Raw genomic sequence first — 8,998 nt, forward strand, 5'->3', positions numbered from 1 at the left:
TATGCAAGGCTCTGGATACATGTACGTCCTTGTTGGCTATCTGCTGCTATAACCAAAACCCAGGCTCACCTGCCTAGGGAATTGTACCACCCACAGTGGGCTTGGCCCTTCTACATCAATTAACAACAAAGAAAAGGTCCTCAGAGATGCAGCCACAAGCTAGTGTAATAGAGGCATGTCTTCATAGGAGGTTCTCTCTTCCCAGGTGTCTCTGGGTTCATGTCACATTGATAAAAAATAACTATCAACTATGACAGGATGTAATTGTTTTCCAAAGGATCGTTCTCACTGTTTGAGTCTTTAGTACTGGTGAAGCATATCCCACAACTATATGCATTTGAATTGTTTAGATTATAAATAGGTTCACAATAGAACACAATAGAAATGTGAAATCTTGTTTATACAAGAGCAGACATGGAGGAGGGGACATATAGATAAGAGGGGACAGCCTGAAGATCTTGCCATCCTCATGTGCCCATACTTGGGTAATAGTGATGTCATCAAGGCACAGGAGGGGTCTTTCAGCCTCAGAGCTTTAAGTGGTCCTGTTCAGTGCCTGTGATGGTCAGCTTTGATTGTCAACTTCACACAACCTAGAATCACCTGAATAGATAATCCTCAATGATGAATTATCTCTATCAGGTTGGATTGTGAGTATGTTTGTTGGGGATTATTTGATTGTTTCAATCAACGTGGGGAGACCCATCCCAAAGATGGGCAGTGCTTCTGATAGCCATAAAGATGAAGGAACATGGAAGAAAGAAGGCTTTGCCTATTTTTACTGGCTTGTCTTTCACTCTTGCTAGTAAATCCATCTACCATAAGCTGCTGCTACTGCTGCTGTTTCTTTCCATATAAGGACAATGCTCTTCTGGGGTTGGGGATTTAGCTCAGTGGTAGAGCGCTTACCTAGGAAGCGCAAGGCCCTGGGTTCGGTCCCCAGCTCCGAAAAAAAGAACCAAAAAAAAAAAAAAAAAGAAAAAAAAAAAAAAAAAGAAAAGGGCAATGCTCTTCTGGCTTCCAACATGGACTGAAGACCAACACTCCTCAGGAATCCTCTAGGTCTCTGGCACCAGACTGGAACTACTGAGGCACACTGCTTCATGACCTAAGCAACTAGCAGATGATCAGCCATTTTTTTCTACTCCAACCATATTGTATAAGCCAATATCATACCTCCTCACTGTACCAGGGATTCATTCTATTGGTTCGATTCCTTGACGCAACCTCGAGTGATACAGAGACCTTAACTCAAATCCACCAAGCTCTCAGAGACAAGTTCCCACCACCACTATCCAAGCACCCACAGGCCAGGTTACACCACCACCATTCAAGTTCTCATAGGCTCATTCACACCACCCCTATTCAAGCGCTCACACAGATCAGTTCACACCACCACTCTTTCACACCTATCTTTTTCTGTCAGACCACAAGTGTCTGGGGCTGGTAAGATGCTTAGTAAAAGTGCCTGGCACACAAGAACGGGGATCTGAGTTTAGATCCCCAACACCTACATACTATCTGGGCTGACTAGAGAGGCACATGTCTCTGAGGCTCACACTGAGGCTGGGGAAAGACAAGTGGATCTGTGGAGCTCATCGGCTAGACAACCTAGTTAAATAGATGAGTTCTGGGTTCGCTGAGCAATCCTGTCTCATAAAAACAATGCGGAGGACAATCAAGAAAGACAAGCAGCACTGACCTTTGGCCTACACACACACACACACACACACACACACACACACACACACATGCATACATGTACTCATAATACATGTGCTCCTAATTCTCGCAGACATGCTCACATACCTAAGGGAGAGAGAGAGAGAGGGGAAGAAAGACAGAATACAAATATTTGTAGTCTTCCTCTCTCTTATATAAAACAGTCTTTAAATATTGTTTTATCCCACCTCCCTTGTTAGCCATTTTTCTCAAGGTCAATCCCCTAGGAAGGGTGGCTAAATTCCTTCTCTGCCATCTCACCCCATGGCACCATTGAAACTGACCTAAATAGTCAGTGACCTCCAGATCGTCAACCCTGGGAGACATTTTCCTGCTCTGATCTCTCCCAGACTACCCTTGTTCTCGCCGTTCCCGTCTCCCTCAACTCCTGAAGAAGCTGTAGGGGTAATCAGTCTGCTTTGTTAGAATTAACAGATGGCTTGGGAGGTTTGTTCACTGTGTCAGCTAGAATAGGTTTTCTCACCTCTAAAATCTGGCTCGATTTGAGACCAGGGAGTGGCGGGGCAGGAATATAGACAGCCGAGGGCTCAGGCTGTGCTGCTTCATTACCGGGGTTCACAGGCGCAGTCAGGTCCTGGGAAACCCGAGCACCTCAATCCCGTGTGTCCCAGTCTCTTCTCACGCACACTGTGGCATTTGTAGGCAAAGCATTCTAAGCAGTGTCTGTCACACAAGTGTGTGTTTGACGCCTACATGTGGAGTTTTCTGAGCTCAATACCTGATGGCCCACACACTGCATTTGAAAGCCACCACAATACAGTGCCACCCCCTACCTTTTGCTGGTAGTTTTCTCTCAGCTGAGACCCTTTCTTTTTCCTGAGTCTCTGGGTTCTGTCCTTGGCAATGTCTCCTTTCATGGATGAAGCTGTTCAAACCTTTGCCTCTGCTGGTAGCCCTAAAGCCAAGGATCCCTAGACATCTGATTACAGTCTAGACTTCTCACCAAGCTCTCTGACAGTCTACCCAATTCTACCCAACCTCTCCATGTGACTTTACACTGGTGGCTCCAGAGAATCTTCTTCCTCAGGTTGAATCTGTCCCTTTGCTGTATCCCTCATCCTATGAAGCATGTGAATCCCTCTCTCTAGAGTGCTAAAGATGTCTAAGACACTTCCTTCACTTCTCCCCTCTGTGCTGGCTCTCCTCCACTGCCACCTAACCTGAGACCTCCTCAGTCCTCCTCAACCCTCTTCGGTTCTCCCTAGTCTTTCCCAGTCCTTCTCAGTCCCCCTCAGTTCTCCCCAATCCTCGCTAGTCCTTCCCAGTCCTCCTCAGTCCCCCTCTGTCCTCCTTAATCCTTCCAAGTCCTCCTCAATCCTCCCCAGTCCTCCCCAATCCTTCCCAGTCCTTTGCAGTCCTCCTCAGTCCCCCTCAGTTCTCCCCAATCCTCCCCAGTCCTTCCCAGCCCTTTCCAGTCCTCCTCAGTCCTCCCCAACCTCCCCAATCCTCCCCAGTCCTTCCCAGTCCTCCTTAGTTCTCCCCAGTACTCCTCAGTCCTCCCCAGTCCTTTCCAGTCCTCCTCGATCCTCCCCAGTCCTTCTCAGTCCTCCTTAGTCTTCCCCAGTCCTCCCCAGTCCTCCTTAATCCTCCCCAGTCCTCCCCAGCCCTCCCCAGTCCTCTGTAGTCCTCCAGGACATTGGCTGCCTCAGCCTGCTGAATCTGGAATCTACAAAGCACAGCTGGCCTCCAGGCTCCCTCAACATCCCAAGTCCCTGTTACACATTGCAAACTCCATGCTAGCATCCTGGCCATTCTCAGCTTGTCCCCTAGTCCCAAACTCTCCCAGCTCATGGGCTTCTCTTCTCTTCTCTCTCTCTCTCTCTCTCTCTCTCTCTCTCTCTCTCTCCCCCAACTCCCTCTCCCTCTCCGTCCCCCTCCCCCTCCCCCCTTTCGTGTTATCTCCCACGTGTGTCTGTCTCTGTATGTCTTCCTGGGAGAAGAACAGCTCCACCCTATGCCTTTTTATTCCAGGCACACTGTGGCTCTGTAAAGATATCCAATTTATTTTCACTGAATGAATGAATGAATAAATGCATGACAAACAGCGCCGTGTCATGGTTATGCATAACATTCTAAAAACAGTGCCTGGCATAAATAAGTACTATTGAGTGTTTGTTAAATAAATGAACAAAACACTCGGAGCCTGCTTCGGATCATCTTTTCCCCCGTGGTTATAACTGTCAAAGTCGTGTGAAAGCCAGAGCGGGAACATATGGAGCAATGAAAGCCCAGATTTGCAAAGATGTTTTATGCAAAGGAGTTCACATTCATATTTACCGCACTGACTCCTGACAACTTTAGTCATGACTGAGCCGGAATGGAAAATCCTCCTCTCCGAGTTTACCTCATGGGCTCTGGCTGTGCTGTTCTGTGAGCTCACTGCTTCTGTTTGCCCAAGTAAATGCTCCTCCAGGATCCACAGCATTGCTACCCAGGTCAGTAGGCTGATCCTAGTGAGGTCTGCTCCTTGGCACTTTGAGTACATCTTCTTAATGGCTAGCGGGACACTCAGTGCTCTGGGGAGGCGAGGTCAGGGTAGCTCAGGAAGCTGGCACATCTGGGAGACTCTGAAAGCAGTCCAGAGGGGTTGCAGATGGTTGTTGGGAAGCCACCATGGGCCAATAAGGACCAAGTGTGGTGCTGGGATATGTTCAAGTCTTCAGAACACTTGGGCGTGGCCTAGGACTGGCTGCTTCCGGCTGGGCTGTCGAAGGCGGTCTCCTTACCTGGCCCTGGGAGCAGTGTCTCCTTCCCCGAAATGCCTGCTGGAGGAGGCTGGCCTCTGTGTACCTGCTTAGTCCTAGACCACTAAAGAAAGAAGGATTGATTTTGGCTTATAGTTCAAGGGGATCACCCCGTCATAGCTGGGAAGGAGTAGATAGCGTCAGGCCGCAGGAGGTGGGAGGCCAGCTGGTCATGTGACATCAGCAAACTGGAAGCAAAGAATGAACATAAACAAGAAACAATAATGTGGGCCAGGGCTGTTAAGCCTCCCAGCTGCTCCTTGTTAACCCACTTTCTCCAATGCGCTCCACCTCCTACAAGTTCCACAGGCTTCCCTAAGAGTGCCACCAGCTGAGGACCAAGCTTTCAAACACACGATGGGGCACATCTCCCATGCCAACAGCAACAACCTGAAGCAACCCATCCCGATCGTTCATCAAGTCAAGCACTGGCCTCAGCCTTGCCCCCACTCCTGCTTCCTGTCTACTGGGTGCTTGCTCTCCTTCTAGGCACGGTCCTAGCGTATGTGGCCTGGTGTACCTCTCGAGTTAGGACCTGTGATTATCACAGTCGTCTGCCTCTCCCAGCAAGGGTACACCTCCTAAACCTCTCCAAACAGTGCCACCAGCACTGTTGGTTTGAGGACCGAGTGCTCAAACTCCCAAGATGAGGGGGACCATTCCCCATTCAAACTACCACAGCCTGTGTCGCACTTTGTACGCATGCTGGTTTGGATGCGTCTCCTGGCTTCTTGGATGATATTCTCACTAAGCAGCGATCGTTTGACGACTCATTCCACGGTGCTACTATGAAAGGAGGAAACAAACAACCTTCAGATGTGAATTCTCCTTTCCCTCTCCCACCAGGGATCTGTGCAAGCGAGGCTGTGCGTGCTCGGCCTCCTAATTAACTGTTTGCTGCCTGTATTTTCGAGCAGCCTTTGCCTCGCTTCATGGTTTCCCATCTTTGGTACAGAATCTGTCTTTCCTTGTTCTGAGGCTCTGCCTTGCTGGGTCAAACAGGTGCAATTTCTAGCCCATCTCCATCTTCCTTGGAAGGATCCGGGAATATTCTTCATTTTGACCATTGCCCCAGAAATGTCGGCTGCAAGGCCCTTCTCCATTCGCCAAGTTATAATAAACTTCCCCTTTCTTCCAACCCATTTACGATTTCATGATTACACTGTAAAATGAAATATATTTCAATTATTTTGCCCCTTCAATCCAATCTGTTTTTATTCTCTACACTCGGTGACTATAAACTGAGTAGGATCCAAGTCGATAATAGATATATAAAATAAAACCTGTCAGTCTCTTTGTCCTTCCATGATCTTCTCTAAAACAAGAAAACATTCTCTGGGGGTTGGAGAGATGGCTTAGCAATTAGAGCACTGGCGGCTCTTGTAGAGAACCTCGATTCAATTACCAGCATCCACAGTGTGGCTCACAACCATCTGTAACTCCAGCTCAGGGGATCTAGCGCCCCCTACTGGCTTCTGCATGCAGTGCAAACACGTGCTGCATATACTTTCATGCAGGCAAACACCCGTAAGAATAAAGTAAGTCTTTAAAGTAAATGTCCTGTGTTAAAAACATTGTTTGCAGATAAGCCTTGAAGATGTCTAGTACAGCAATGTACACAATTATGGCCAAATTCAGCTTCAGGGTGGAAAGAGTAAGAAGCAATATGTAAGAACTGAGTGTTTCTCCTAGTGGCTTAAGAGAGGTGAGAATGACCAGCAGGAAGCCTCTCTCATTCTGTGGCACTCATGAGCTCACTGAAGTTCCTAAATCAAGCACAGGGAAGAGCTGGGGTCATACAGGACAAACATAAGCTTTCAGGGACACTTTATTCACTCAACCAATCACAAAATTGATTGGTTTTAAGACTATTAAAAAATAAAGCAAAGCCAGGCTCAGTTGTGTACACCTTTGATTCCAGCACTCGGGAGGCAGAGGCAGCTGGATCTTTGTGAGTTCGAGGCCAGCCTGGGGGGTTCCAGGGTAGCCAGGACTACACAGGGGAGGGGGAGGGGGAGGGGGAAGAAAGAAGAAAAAAGCAACATTTTTATAACTTAAAAAAAATTACTAATAAATCAGACATTTCAGCCGATACCCTTACACTTCCTAGGTCATTTTCATTCTTCAAAATCCCAATTTTGTTCTTTTTACACAACAGCTTTGCTTTTATTGCATAATGTCTGTGAACTTTTAACCTGTTAGTTTCTTTAACCAAAAAAGTGCAGTTAGAGCCGGCAAAACTCAGCACTTTAGAGCATTTGTTCTTCTTACAGAGGACCTGGGGCTGGTTCCCAGCACCCACACAGGCAGCTCACAACCACATAAAATCCAGTTCGAGGGGTGCAGCGCCCTCTGCCGGCCTCTGCATGCAATAGCACGTGTACATAGTTACAGACAAACGAAAGGAAAAGGACAGGTAAAGAAAGGTGGCGTGTGCTAAGCTCTGCTTGCAAGCTCTGCTTAAACACACGAGCCTTTGCCAGAGAGGGTGTCAGTGAGAGCTACGGACCCCCACCATTCTGCCTCTGCTTTGCCCCTGAACATGAGTGGCTTGGTCCATTGACGAAGCTCACGTTCCAGGATGACAGAAGTCACCCAAGGGCAAGTATATCCCTAGTTGATGAGAAACGAGTTAAGAACTTGTTTTTAAGATGTCTGAACGGGAGCCAAGAGCTTGCTGAATAATCCACAGTCATCTTCTCTTTCACAGTTGTCCAAGGGCCTGAGGGACATCCGCAGAGCATGAGCCATTTGGAAACAGTGTCCGGCGATGTGCGCTCAGCCTCGCCCTGTGTTCTCGGACAGAAGCTGGTAAATCTCAGTGAGATGCAAAGAGGCAAGGGCTCCATCCTCCCAGTGCATGCAGCCCCTGTGCAGCCCCTGTGGTCAGACAGGAGGACATTTTGCTTCTCTGGAATGCACCATCTCTCTCTCTTCTCTTCTCTTCTCTTCTCTCTCTCTCTCTCTCTCTCTCTCTCTCTCTCTCTCTCTCTCTCTCTCTCTCTGTGTGTGTGTGTGTGTGTGTGCTCGCGCTCGCGCTGAGACTCCAGGAGACACATCTTTTTTTTTTTCTTTTTTTCAGAGCTGGGGACCGAACCCAGGGCCTTGCGGTTGCTAGGCAAGCGCTCTACCACTGAGCCAAATCCCCAACCCCCAGGAGACACATCTTAATATATTTTAGCTTCAGCAGGAAATAAGTATGACAGCACCCTTTTTTTTTTCTTTTAATGAGCCCAAGTTTGTCCTACTTACGTAAAAACGAAGAAAATAAATAATACTTTCCACTTCCCTCAAGCTTGGCCTTATTTGGGTCAAAAGGGTCAGCCTTCCAATGAGGAAACCTCAGAGAAATGAAGTAACTTGCCTGAATCTCCAGAGGTCAGACTCGGTCTGAACTTCATCACCAAAACATACCCAACATCCATCCCTCTCTGCTTCTTACTCAGGTCGGACCAAAAGGAAATACACCATCCGTGGGTTGGTTTTGATTTAAAATCATTTCCCCCCCTTCGCCCCAGGAACTTAAGTCTTCCAAGTCCCTCTTGGGTGTAAGCTCGGTGTCTTGGCCATGTCTTTGCCGGGTCCTGCATCCCTGGCTCCTTTCTGGCTGCTGCTCTGTGCGAGCTCACTTCTCACCTGAGGTCTCCCTTCCACATCCTCAAGACTTGACAGTCAGACATGCCAAATCTGCATATTGCCTTCATCTGAGAAATATAGACTATTTGATCTACAATAACAGATACCAAGAGAGTACATTCAGCTCTTAATGGTCCTCCAGAGATGTAAGAGGTTGGCCATCTTAATAGACTGCTGGAGACTTTGACCTCAATTTAAGAAGAATAAAATCCAGTATGTGTAGTCTGCACTAAGACTCGCAACATAAAGATAGCATAGGCATTCTAGCCCAGTGGTAAAGAAGATGGGGACTGTAGACACACGGAACATAAAAGGCATGTTTAAACCCAAGGATCCTCCCTAGCAAGTCACTGCAGGATTTGAAATATAAACATACTTTTTTTTTTTTGGTTCTTTTTTCCGGAGCTGGGGACTGAACCCAGGGCCTTGCGCTTCCTAGGCAAACGCTCTACCACTGAGCTAAATCCCCAACATAAACATACTTTTAACTAACAAACTAGGTACTGACAAGTCTCTCGTTCTCTTACAACCCTCATCCTAAAAAAAAAAAAAAAAAAAAAAAAAAAAAAAAAAAAAAAAAAAAAAAAAAAGGTTTTCAGCACTTGGACTCATGCCTCGCCCACAGCAGACAGTTGGTAAATATTTGCTGGGGAAAAATATGAATGATTGGTTGTCATAATCCATTTCCTGTTGCTTGACACAGGCTGGGTGAGTGTTAAAGACAAGGGGTTTATTTTTAGCTCTTGGTTCTAAGTACAAGAGTGAGGGGCCTTATCCTGCGATGATCTTGTTCGCAGGGTCTCAGAGCGCTGTGAGGGAGTCATGTGACTTTTGTGGGTGTCACGTGCCTTTCATGGGGCATCACATGACTTTTA

This window comes from Rattus norvegicus, chromosome 12 (genome assembly GCF_036323735.1).
Source record: "Rattus norvegicus strain BN/NHsdMcwi chromosome 12, GRCr8, whole genome shotgun sequence".
NCBI lineage: Eukaryota > Metazoa > Chordata > Mammalia > Rodentia > Muridae > Rattus > Rattus norvegicus.